Source organism: Panthera leo, chromosome B2 (assembly GCF_018350215.1).
Source record: "Panthera leo isolate Ple1 chromosome B2, P.leo_Ple1_pat1.1, whole genome shotgun sequence".
Classification (NCBI taxonomy): Eukaryota; Metazoa; Chordata; class Mammalia; order Carnivora; family Felidae; genus Panthera; species Panthera leo.
The window spans coordinates 46,298,996-46,313,323 of record NC_056683.1 but is presented as its reverse complement, the minus strand read 5'-3'; positions in this window follow the sequence as shown (position 1 = coordinate 46,313,323).

Here is a 14,328-nt window from a genome sequence, read left to right as displayed (position 1 = left end):
GGGGGACAGACCGTGTTTGCTTCCATTTCAGTTTTGGACATTATGAGTTTATAGGGTTGTGCAGTGTCCAGGGAGAGCTTCCCAATTGGCAAATACTTTAGAAACTTTGGGCCTCCTCCAGAGGAATCTATATTAAAGGTATAGGTTTGGGAGCCATCAGACTATAGCTAATAGCTATTGCAGTAATAATATATAAAAGTATTTAGGAGAACATGTAGAATAAGATTTTTTGAGAGTTAAGAGATGGGAAGGGGGAAAAAAAAGCAGAAAGGAGAGTCACTGAAAACAGGCTGTTTGAGAAAAAAGAGAGAGATGAGATGCCTGGGTGGCTCAGTCAGTTAAGCATCCAGCTCCTGATTTTGGCTCAGGTCATGATCTCATGGTTCGTGATCCCCACAGAGGGCTCTGTGCTGACAGCGAGGAGCCTGCTTGGGATCCTCCCTCTCTCCCTCCACAACCCCCCTCCTTCCCTTCACATGTGTGCACTCTTTCTCTCAAAATAAATGAACTTAAAATAAAAAGAGACCACTTTTTAAAAAGAAATGAGAAAGAGTATTGCAACTAGAATAATATTTAGAAAAAACTGAGGTTCCTTCCCCTCTTTTTCTGTGATATGTGAGTGGCTTGAATTAGAACATGTGTCTCAATGGGAGACAAAGGGTATAGTGGACGTTGTATGCCCCCTTGTGTGCCAGGGTACTACCACAACTCAGAACTGAGTTTCCTTCCCAGATTTGTTGTTGGCTGAAAGGAGCTTTCTTACAAGATTACACCCATTCCCGTGGGACAGCCCACATTCCATGACTGGTTGATAAAGGGCTACAGAGTTCACCTCTGCCTCGCTTGAGACAGCTTTGACAAGCCGTCAGCTCCAGAGCCTCCTACAGGATATGTGGAGGCTTTGCCGCCATGGCTTTGAAGTTTCACTTCTGTTTCATCTTGCTTGCTACATGCCTCACAGGGGTTGAGCCTCAGAGTAGTCCTTAGAAAGCCTCCTATGTACATGCCTCGAACTGAGACAGACAAGAGACACAATAGCATTTGGTAGAAGGCTTCAGAATTGGCACAAGGGAACACAATTAGAGGAACAAGCAGACGAACTGATTAATCAAACGGATGTAAGCTTATCTTGCAATGGAAAAGACATGAGCATGTGGGTGGAGGTAAATGATGATGAAATGGGACAATGAGGCTGTTTATGTCTGAGATGCTTATTTATTTATTTTTCTATGTAATTGACCATCTGCTCTGTTGAGGTGGAGGAGGGATAGATCTTTGAGGTTTGAGGAAAGTTAGGAATTTTTAATACAGTAGGTATGGAGAATGAAGAAGGAAGGTGACCGGGACAGGTAAAATGATTGTTTAGACCAACGCTGAGGACAAAACTGAAGTTGGAAAGAACACAGGACTATAAAGAGCAGAGATGTCAAATGTTGGCTGAGTTATTTCACATGAATTGGTAATCTGAGTTTCAGTCTTTCATCTAAATGTTTCGAAGAGAAATACTAGCCCTTGTTATTTCACAGAATTATTGTGCTGGTGAATACAGTATTGTATGTTAAAGTGAATTTTAATAAATTATAGCAGTCAAATCCATGCCAATAGTTGTTTTAGTCAATGTGAAGAAGTATTGACTACAGTTGGGAAAGAAAATTGAACAATGTGCAGAGAATATGGAAGTGAAAAATCTTAAGCATATTAATGTAAAACCTTAAAGTCTGTGCTATGAAGTGTCACTCACTGTTCACTTGCATAAAACCTCTACCAAGTGATAGGAGTTTGAAGTTGCTAAGGAGCCTTGTGAGAAAGATTTATAACTGGCTACCTTTGGAAAAAGAGTACCCTGCGTAGATCAATGCACTCTAATAGAACCACTTATCACTGCACTAAACGCCATGATTATTTTTGCTATTTGATTCCATTCTTCCTCCAGTCTTGGAATCCAGGTCATCTCTGATTGGTCTGTCTTGTCTTGGCCTGAGGCACCGCTATGCAAGTCAGTGCAGTTTGAATTTTTTTCTCTATTTGCTTTGGTCACGTTATCAAAATTGATTGCATTAGATTTGTGTCCTGTTCATTCTCTGGAAACCTCCTGGGTAGCAAGGGTACAGTCAGTATATTGGCTCCCTTTGTTTTGGGCTGGGAGGAAGTCTGAATACAATGCATCTTAAAAAAAAAAAATATATATATATATATATGTATATATCCATACACACACACACACACACACACACACACAAGAAAAAAGAACTTTGCAAGGAAGACTTGTAGCTTGGCTCTCAATTTATAGACTGTGTTTCCAGATGCAGAGAGAGGAAACACAATGAATAGTGCACCACAAATATGCAATGGGTTATTTAAAAAAAAATGCTATGCACACTCCTCTATTCACATGCATACACTAGCACTCTCACACTTTCTCCCCATCAATTGCATACTGAAAAAATACAAAATAGATAAAGTTTGATTTTGAATGCCAACACCTCAGGCTAAGCCAGTTTTGATAGTGCATATTTTCCCTCTCTCCTTTTTCTAGGAACCCAGCCCTCATCTCAAATATTTCCCAAACATAAAAAAACTAGAAGGTTAAAGGCCTTCCAAGTGCTATTGCAAGCTGAAGGAATATACAGGTGATCAAGACATAGTTTTTCCAATAGGAAATTCAGTGCCTAATAAGGCCTTGGACATAACTTCTGACAAGTGGCTTAGGAAATACAAGGTGAATTAGAAAGAAGATTCCACTTGTTCATTTGAGGGAATAACCCTTTATTTTCTAGTTGGGGAATGACAGAGTATAATCAACTTCATTTAAGTTAAATAATTATTATTTACCAGGTATTAGCCTACTGATTTTAAATCTGTCAGCTTGTTTAATTATCACAATAAACTCATTTGATGATTATTTTCATGTACTTCTTCATACTCCTCTTGCTAAATTAGTAGCCTAAATAACAAACTCATTATGCAGGCACTGTGATGTTACATGTTTTCCTAGGAACCCTAAAGTCAGTGTGATGGCTCACCACCCCATATTATAGTTGAAAAATACTGAGGTTCAAGGTCATATCTTAACCATAGATGATGTACAAGTAATAGAGGCACACATGTTTATAAATCCTTAGAGAAGTTTTATTAAATATTTCATTGTCTCCAATAAGATTACATTTTTGGGGGCATGTGGGTGGTTCAGCCGGTTAAGCGTCCAACTCTTGGACTCAGGTCATGTTCTCATGGTTCATGGGTTTAAGCCCCACAATGGGTTCTGTGCTGAAAGCATAGAGACTGCTTTGTATTCTCTCTCTCTCTCTCTCTCTCTCTCTCTCTCTCTCTCTCTCACCCTCCCTTGCTTGTGCTCTGTCTCTTCTTCAAAATAAATAAACTGAAAAAAATTTTTAAATAAGATTACATTTTAATTTTTATGAAATTTTCCTTTTGGGAAAGTTAATGGCAGGAGAAGAGTGAGGAGACCTCAGATAATACTCTTTGAAGAGTTTCAATACATTGGAGTTATAAAAAAGGTTTACAGCATTTCAAAAAATATTGTAAATCAGTTATCACTGATTTAGGGTTACCTAAAAAGCACAACATATTTCCCTGTTTTCTTTTCTACTAATGACTCAAGAATTTTTCAAATCATTTTTTTTTCTTTTAATTTAGTGAAGTACTTAATGCTGGACCTATGATTTCATCAGTGCACTGATTATAGGTGAGAGGTTTGTGAAGTGATGGAGAGGGAGGAGGAAGAGATTTAATCAGCTCAAAACATAGTCCCTTTATCCCTTCTCTAAAAATATTCTGCTAGATTTGTAGTGATTAAATAAAAGATGAATCAATTTGCTGTTTATACAGCTTAAGAGATCAGCATTAGAGGACATTTTTGCTTTTCCTTTTTCTTCCAGCAGATAGAGAAGGACAAAAGGTTAGCAATCCTTGGGAGATTTATTAGAAGAAAAGAATTTGGATTCTAGCTAAAATAAATGCATTAGCAAATGCATGTGTGCGTTTGTGTGTGTGAATATCATTACTTACTATTTACCAGAGCTAAAATAAAATATCTCACTTCAAAGTTTTTGGGGTTTAGGCAATATTCAGTCAAAAAACTGGCATTTGTTCACAAAACATAAGTAATAAAGCTTGAAGTACTTCCTTGGGAGGGAGAGTCAGGGTTCCTCTGTGACTATAAAATGGTATGAATATTAGGGTGATCTTCAATTATCTGCTGATAACACAGAGTTCAGAAATGCTAGGTCAGTAGCATTTTGTTATAAAGCTAAGGGAACGTACATTCTTGCATAAGCTGCCAGTGGTGTTGTATACCATCTGATATAATCATATTCTTCAGTAGTTGCAAGGAGTGTGGAAGTGTCCACCACCCTGCGAGATGTTGGCAGAGACGAAAGCAAATGAAGTTGCTGTTGGGTCGGGGGTCAGTGGGGAACATAAAGTGAACAGGGAGGAGGTCCACAGGGCCATGATCTGCCATTAAAGTGATGGAGGCTCAGAGCCCTGCTCACAAATGAATGTATTCTGAGTGGCCTTCTGGTCTTGAAATCAATGTCAATTAATTTCTCCTTCATTTGCTGTTGTACTTACTAATGTGTTTACTTTTGTATATGATTCTCATCTGCTAGTGAAAGCACAGCAAGGGAAAACATGGGATATGGAATCAGGTGAGCCTGGGTTCATCTCCTGGCTTAAATACTGATGAGTTATGTTCTGTGCCTCAGTTTACTTCTCTGTAAAATGGGTATATTACTAGTACCTACTACACAGGGTTGTTTTAAGAAGTAAATATGTTAATTAGGTGAAGTAAATGAATTCAAAGAAAGAAACACTGGATATTTCCTCAAAACAGAGGTTGATTGGTGTGAATCAGTTTGGGGATTGATTATAAAATTGACAGAACGTAAATATAAATTGAAGGTTTTGAGCGAAGAAGGGAGAAAATTAAAGATGTCTCTGATCTTTCTTATTTTCATCACAAGTGAAAAAATACTATTCATGGAGATGGAGGAAAGTGTAGAATAAAACGTACAAGGGGATTTTAGTTTTGGAAGGAGCAGAGGGAAGAGGACATTTCTCTATTTACCGCTGTATAAAAGACACTAGGTGGCTCAGTGGGTTGAGCGCAGGTCATGATCTTGCAGTTGAGGAGTTCAAGCCCCGAGTCAGGCTGTGTGCTGACAGCTCAGAGCCTGGAGCCTGCCTTGGATTCTGTGTCTCCCTCTCTCACTGCCCCTCCCCCATTCATGCTCTGTCTCTCTCTGTCTCAAAAATAAATAAACATTAAAAAAAATTTTAAAAGATACTACACTAGGCCCTTTAGCTGTATTGTTTGTTAAGGTCAAGTTCACAGATGTAAACACATAACAAAGCAGAATTTACTGGATGGATAAACAAGAGTTAATAGAGGAGAACAAGAACCATCAACATGGGTGTAAAGGAGTACAACGTGAGTACCTTTGAGGACAAAGAGGGAAATTTTCTCAAGAGAGGCAATGTTAGTAATGTCAAATACTACACAGATACTGGATGGAATAAAGATCTGGTGCATTGGAATTAGCAGTTAGGATAGTCTTGTTGTTGTTGTTTTCTTTTTAGTTGATTGTACTATCTGGAAACATTCTTAGTAGTTGTAAAAACATCAACTGATCATTTAACTTTATATCATGCTTGCTCCTCTGGTCAGTGATCCTTAGAAATAGTCTGAAGCACTAAAAAGCCCAGGTGGCTTCTAACTGATGTCTGCACCCTGACATTCTGCAGATTGCTGCAGAATCTGTTAGAATCACTAGCTGAGCCAGTAGGAGAAAGGGGAGAAGAAGTTGGATCTCATATTTAGCCCAGCTCTTTTTTTTTTTCTTTTCCATTGGGATCTATAGAGAGCCTTAATAGGACTGTATAATCAAAAAGAATTTTCTTCTTTCTTTCCAAGATTTTCTACTCCTTATCATATAGCTTATGCCAAGTTGGAGAAGACCCTTTGTGGCCAAAGTATCTCTCTGCACATGCTTGCCAGTTTTTCTGTTTTGTATATATTTGACAAATTTTAAAGTACCATTGATTCACCTCCTGTTGGAAGAGTCTTCTCTGTTGGGGTGGGATGTGAAGAGTATGAATAAACATATAGTCTACTTGTCTCTATGAAGAAGTGAAGATATACGGGGAGAAAATGAGTAAGTTACTTTGCTTGGCTTCCCCAAGAAACAAAAAGATTAAAGAACAAGGAGTAAAGAACAACAACAAAAAAAAGAACAAAAAACAAGGAAATGAAGGCCTTGTAGGCAGCGGTGTATTGTTAAAATGGCTTATCAAAACAAAATGTGTTATGTAGCATTTGGCAATTTCTATGTCATAAATACTCTCACCAGGACCAATTTTGAACTATCAAGAGTTTAGCAACCAGTGTGCACAATGTCCGTGCACTTCACAATCAGGTCTAGTAGATCATCCAGACAGCTTCAGCACACCCTGCCTGTGGAGGCCATGTATGCACATGTGTGTGTTTAGGTCAGAGAACCAGGTGTATTTTTTTGGTAGAATATTTACCATTTAAAAAAATTATTTTTGTCTCTTCTATGTGCCTTTCTCGAACTTGTCTGTGCACTGAGAATAACTATTAATATCTCAACCATCTCTGCTTTTTCTACATTTTCTTTCGGAGATAGGGTAGACCTTTATTGCTCTCAAGACAAAGAGTAAGGACCAACACTGAATGGCAAATTTCATGTTCTGTTCCTTATTAAAGCACGTGTAAACAGAGTTCCCTGAATGCTCTGAATTGACTTGTGTTTTGTGATAGGACTAAAAAAAGCCCTTGTTTATTGTCTGTTTTTAGGTTTAATCAGGACACCTTACTATTAGTTATTATTATTGGTTATTATTGGTCACATATGTGAGTTCAATTTAAATTAAGAGAAGTATATTGTCCAGGCAACCAAAAGTAACCTTTCAATTCAGAAGAACATGTGAAAAATTAAGATAAAAATAAAAGGATAAATACATCTTTGATTAGTTTTTTATAATGTACAGCCTAGGAATAAATACATAGAGATTACAGTCTTTGGATTGTAATAAAGAGTTCTACTGTCAATAGTAAGTGTATATAAGAATCAGGAATATATATAAAAATCAGTTTAAAGAGTTTATCTTAAATTGCAATCAAAATAAGCTGCTATTTTCAAGCTTTGGTTTTTCACTAATTAGTATTTCATAAAAAGTGATGTAAGGGGATTCAGAGTTAAACTTTTTTTTTTAATTTTCATACCACAGAATCTATTATTAATATGTTTTATTGTTGCTAATGGTTTATTGACTTTCTCAACACTGGGAGATATTGACTTTATATAATCATTAGTTAGGAGATTATTTGGATCTTTAAAAATTATTCTCTTCAAGTTTTTCTGAGCTACAGAAAAAATATATATAATTAAGGTGTTTGTGGTTAACCTTGTTAAAACCTCCTTTTAGCTTAATTAAGATACTGCTAATGTTAATTCGTATTATATAACATGATTTTACAACTTTGCCTGGCTGAAGTTTTCACTGATCTTTATATCACACAAATTACTTAGCGATAATATGTTTGGAGGGAAAACTTTCTTAGAAGTAAAAACCTGTCATATTTTGACCTCTGGCGTTTAAGAACCTGTTCTTTTTGATGACTTTAATAGCAATCACCAGTGTCTGATGATGTAATGGGGGGGGTGGGTAAGGCAAAAACAAAGAGAAGGGAATGCACTGAGAATTTTTCCAGGTCTCATTTTAAAACTTTGTGAACCAGATTGACTAGATAGGACCAGAGAAAGGGAGTGTAGAAAACTGCAACAAGAAATCATACCTTCCCTCAGCTTCACACAACCAGGACCTTCTTGAGCACTTGATAAACCAAGGTTAAAGAAATGTCTGCTAAACTCTAAACAAAACATATGCAAAACTTTTCTCGGCCACCCGCCAATAATAAAAAAAGAGCTCCCAACGTGTTGTAATAAGCAATCTTTTATCACATTATGACAGGAAAATGTTAATAATGAAGGTATTTAAAGGCTTAATTGCTTTAAGAAGTAAATATTTAAAAAGTTAATCTTGGGGCGCCTGAGGGGCTCAGTCGGTTAAGCGTCCAACTTCAGCGCAGGTCATGATCTCGCGGTCCGTGAGTTCAAGCCCCGCATCGGGCTCTGGGCTGACAGCTCAGAGCCTGGAGCCTGTTTCGGAATCTGTGTCTCCCTCTCTCTCTGGCCCTCCCCCGTCCATGCTCTGTCTCTCTCTGTCTCAAAAATAAATAAATGTTAAAAAAAATTTAAAAAGTTAATCTTGGTAAGTGAAACTATATTTCTTTTTTTTTTTTTTTTTTTTTTTTTAATTTTTTTTTTTCAACTTTTTTTATTTATTTTTGGGACAGAGAGAGACAGAGCATGAACGGGGGAGGGGCAGAGAGAGAGGGAGACACACAGAATTGGAAACAGGCTCCAGGCTCCGAGCCATCAGCCCAGAGCCTGACGCGGGGCTCGAACTCACAGACCGCGAGATCGTGACCTGGCTGAAGTCGGACGCTTAACCGACTGCGCCACCCAGGCGCCCCTATATTTCTTTCCTACTAGTTCACTGCGTGTGTGTGTAAGCATACAACTTTGTGTTTTCTATAATCACTTTCCAAATAATCCAAATAGTATTAACTACTCTCTGGTTTGGTAGAGAGGTAATCTGATGCGCTCTAAAAATTCTCATCCTTCAACTTTTCTAAATCTTGGGGTTCGTGTCAAAAAAGCTAAGGAATTAGCATTCTTGTCTTTCATAAATGTTCTCATGTTGGGTAAAATATGACAAGTGATAAATTTGTTATTAAGACATGCATGCCATCAACACAACCTCTTTTCAAATAGTGAGATATAACTCCAGCTGCTTGGAAATTTACTAAACTTATCACAGAGAAACTGAGAATAACTATGGTAGATCTGTTAAATATTTCATAACGACAAGGCAAATAAATAGAAATTACCTACTGGAAATATAGGATACCCTCAAGCTGCCAGAGGTTCTCATCAATATCTGCTTTGAATAATTTATTTTTCTGAAATCATCCAGAATATAAAAATATGTTCAAAGTCTCCAAAATATTTTAACCTTAATAAAAGCAGATCAAAAATCAAACAACTTTATTAGTGAGTACTTAATTTTGGTTTAACAATGTACTGCATAAATTTAAGGTAATATCTTTTAATTCTTCCTTTCAATTAAATTCAATTCTTTCATCTTCTTCTACAAGGTAAAATATCTTCTACAACACAACATATTCAGAACCTTGTTCTGTACACAATTTTTTTTATTCCAGAATAATAATAATTTGTTTCAGGTGCAAAGTGTTCATATTTCAGGTGCACATTGTATATATCACACAGTTCGGCATAGGTTTTAAAAGACAAAGTCTCTTGAGACATCTTTTTTTTTCCTTTTATAGTTTCTTCTTTGTTGTTGTTGGAACACCTTATCTATTTCTGCCTTTTGCTCCCTCTCTTTCTCTCTCTGTGTCTCTTTCTTACACACACACACACACACACACACACACACACACACACATCTAAGATCCATGTAGAAACTGGATCCTTTACTGTGACAGTTTCGGGTTTATTCCAAGTTAACCTCATCCTCTAACTGCACAACTAATTTGTTCATGTCTCCTGAGCTCTTGTCCAGTGTATAGCTGACCCTTGAAGAGCACAGGTTTGGACTGTGTGGGCCCACTTATACATAGATTTTTTAAGTAAATACAGTTCAGTAGTTTAAATATATTTTCTCTTCTTTAAAGTTTTCTTAGTAACTTTTCTTTATTGTAAGAATACAATATATAATACACATCACAGCTAAGATTAATTTATTCTTGGGATGAAAGTTTGGTTTAACATTTGAAAATCAATGTCATTCTCCACATTAACATACTAAATGAGAACAATCATGATAGCATATTTAGAATAAAAAGTCTTTGATAAAATTTAAAATCCACTCATGATAAAAAAAAGTTTTAGTAACTTTGAAACATAAAAGAACTTTCTAATTTGGTGAAGTAAAGGGTATTATAAAAAAATGTTAGTTTAGAAACGAGACAATAATGCCAGCTTCTTCATTTCTACTCTGCAATACAGGGGGTTACTAATTAATTTACTAAATCAAAGGAAAGGAATGAAAAGTATGAAAGGCCAGAAAGCAAGAAATATCATATTCACCTATAACATAAATGTGTATGAATAAAATCTAAATTATCCACAGATATATAGAATTTATAGTTTAATAAGACTGCTGATGGGGTGCCTGGGTGGCTCAGTCGGTTAAGCATCCAACTTCAGCTCAGATCACGATCTCACAGTTCATAAATTCAAGCCCCACATCAGGCTCTGTGCTGACAGCTCAGAGCCTAGCGTCTGATTCTCTCTCTCTGCCCCTCTCCCACTCGTGCTCTGTTTCTCTCTCTCTCAAAAGTATACATTAAAAAAAATTAAAAACATAAGCAAACTAAGACTGCTAGATTTAGTGTAAAACAAAAATCTATTTAGATTAGCATAAATAATTTAAAAAATTAATCTCAAAGATATTCACAATATCAAAAAATTGAGTAAAAACGAATCCGTTGTAAACAACACTTACACCTAAAACTATGAAACACTATTAAGAGAAGTGAAAGGTTATTTAAATAAGTGAAAGAATGTGTAATATTTATAGTTCGGAAGACTCAATATGGTGATAAAGTCAATTCCTCCTAAACTGATCTATAAAACTAATAAAATCCTAACCAATATTTCAGCATGTTTCTTTTTATCATAACTGACATGCTGACTCCAAGTTTATGAATATGCAAGGCAATTTTGAAGAATAAGGTAGGAGGAATCACTCTATTGGATATCAAGCTTTATCATACAGTTACAGTGATAGTGTGATAATTGTGTAAAAGTTGCAAAGGAGACCAGTAATAAGAACGGAGCTTCCAAATATAGACTCATACAAATATAATAGTCTGATTTGTTACAAAGTTGGCTCTACAAATCTATAGCAAAATAATGGTGTCTCAACAAAAGTGGTTGTTCAGTTGGATATGCATAGGGAGAGGGAAAAAAGCTTCTTAAACTCTCCTTCATACCAGAAGCAATTTCAGGTGCATTGTAGATCTTAATTTGCATTACAAAATAATATGTATGTCCTATAAGAAAATATTTTTTTAAATCTTCAAGATGTTTAGTTTTATAAAGAAAGTCTTAATCATAAAGGATACTTGATATTTTGGTCTATATTAAAATAAGAATTTATGGGGGCGCCTGGGTGGCTCAGTCGGTTGAGCGTCTGACTACAGCTCAGGTCATGATCTAGCAGTTTGTGAGTTCGAGCCCCACGTCGGGCTCTGTGCTGACTGCTCAGAGCCTGAAGCCTGCTTCAGATTCTGTGTCTCCCTCTCTCTCTCTCTGCCCCTCCTCCACTCGTGCTCTGTCTCTCTGTCTCTCAAGAACAAATAAACATTTTTATTTTTTTTTTAATTTTTTTTTAACGTTTATTTATTTTTGAGACAGAGAGAGACAGAGCATGAATGGGGGAGGGTCAGAGAGAGAGGGAGACACAGAACCAGAAGCAGGCTCCAGGCTGTGAGCGGTCAGCACAGAGCCTGACTCGGGGCTTGAACTCACGGACCGCGAGATCATGACCTGAGCCGAAGTCGGACGCTCAACCAACTGAGCCACCCAGGCGCCCCCAAATAAACATTTTTAAAAAACTAAAAAAAATAATAAAATAAAATAAAATAAGAATTTATGTTCATCTAAAGACCACTTCAGCTGAGTGAAAAGGCACAACATCTGCAAAACATACAGCAAACAGGATTTGTGTTTAGCATATATACAGATTTCCTACACATCAGCGGAAATAATTTGGGAATGAAACTTGATTCAGTGCTTAAATAATTTATTTAATGACCATGAAAAATAAAAAAGTACTCAATATCATTAGTCATCCTAGAAATACATATGCAAACTAAAACCACAGTGAGAAAACACTATGCACTAGTCAGAATATTAAATTATTTTACTATATCTAGTATTGGTGATAATGAAGAGAAATTGGAATGATTAGCTTAGAGGTCTAAATTGTTCCTAATTTGGAAATTTGCGTAGTAGTATTTACCTCAGCAATACCACTTCTAGTCGCATTTACACAAAAATACATTCATATACCCAAGAAAGACCATGCATGCAAGCAATATTCCTAATAATCCTAGATTGAAAACTACCTAAATGTCCATCAAGAGAAAAATGGATGAAAGTTGTGAAATATTTGCACAATGGCATATTATACAGCACAAAAATACACTATTGCTAACAATAAAATGAATCTCATAAACATTCTTTTGAGCAAAAATGGCCAGACCACAAAAAAATGTATGCTAGGCGATTCCACTTTTACAAAGTAAAAGTGGTATAAGAATATTTAATATAGTGTAAGAAGTCATTATATTGGTAACCATTGGATGATGAAGAGAAGAGGGTAGAGATAGAGAACTTGACTGAGGTTTTGGGTTGGCAGTGCTATTCCCTTCTAGATCTGTGTAGATGTTACATAGATGTGTTCATTTTATGTGAAATGAACCAAAAAGTGAATAAACAAAAAGCAGAATGAGACCTATAAATACAGAAAACAAACTGATGGTTGCTAGAGGGGAGGGAGATAGAGGGAAACAGGCAGAATGTGTGAAAGGCAGTGGGAGATACAGGTTTCCAGTTATGGAATAAGTAAGTCATGGGAACAAAATGTACAGTATAGGGAATATAGTCAGTGGTCCTATAATAGAGTTGCATGGTGACAGGTGACTTGTGAGCATAGATTAATGTATAGAGTTGTTGTGCACTGAAACTAACACCATGTGTCAACTATACTCAAAAAAATAAAAGCAAAATTAAAATTAACCAACATTTCACCTACCTCTGAAAACTGTCACAATTTAATAAAACAATTTATTAAAGAAATAGTTATTTCTTCTTATCCCAAGAAAGTTACTTCCTTTGAAAATGTTAAGATACAAATGTTCCTGGATGATTATAATATGAAGTCAATGTTGAGAACAGCTGCTCTGAGTAATAGTGCCTCTCTTGTCAGTCTTAATGACACTGATCATAATCAATTGATACTAAGTTCAATCTACATAATTTTGTGAAAGCTCTGAAAACCAATAAGTATTAATCTGTGTGGCTTATGTCCATCTTTGTAGTCAACAGTTAAAATAACTTTGAGAAATCCTCTGACTTCTTCTGATTCTCTTGCTCCCTCTGAAAACTCACCGTGTCTCCTCTCCATTCCACTGTTCTTTCTATGCTCTATAACCCTGCATTTCTAGCTTCACTCAGCCCTACCTCCCCAAACCATCCCCCTTTATTTACTCCCTGCCTAAATATCTCCACACCTTTTGCTATTTTTTTGTCTCCTAAACTATAACATAATCTGTAGTATAGTTCCTAGCCAAGTAGAATATTTTCTTCCCCATTTCACTTGCAGCAAAACCTAATTTCCTATGCTTAGTCTTTCAGACATAGGTGGGTGAATGATTATGTGGTACACTAATTCCAGTCAGAGTTTATAATCTTTTTGGTGATAATCTTTTATTTTATATTTTCTGTCTCAATCAAAATCAGTAAATAGGAGTAGTAGTAATTCCAAATAGAGTTAGAACATTGGGAAAGAATTTCTACAGAAGAACCTTTTGATAAGAATCAAATCATATTTATTAGAGATCTTTTAAGGTAGGTCTATCCCTTTATCTGGAAAATGGACAGGTACAAAACATATTCAAACTGTCCCCCAGGATTTTACAGGCTAGGTTAGAGAATACTATAATATGTCTTGTAATATTGGATCCTAAAGTTTAAAGTATGATTAGATTTTTGATGTGTTATAGATTTTGCTGAACTTGTACAGCTCACATTCTATTTATATAGAAATAGTTTTAGAGTGAGATTTGCCTAAGCCATCCTTTTCTAAAATATGGCTTGGGGTACCTGGGGGCCATATTGGGCTCTGCACTGACAGCACAGAGCCTGCTTTGGATTTTCTGTCTCCCTCTTTCTCTACCTTTCCCCCGCCTCTCTTTCTCTTAAAAATAAATAAATAAACATTAAATAAAGAATGCATAACTCTTTTACCCTAAAAACATTGACATGGAGATTAAGTGCATTTCGTGTTCTTGGTTCAAAAGCCATTTGGATTACCAATTTGTATCAGTAATAACATTTGCCTGTGGATTTGTCAATCAATTTTAGAAAACAGGGTGACTTTTATGGTAATTGAAATATGGATCATCCT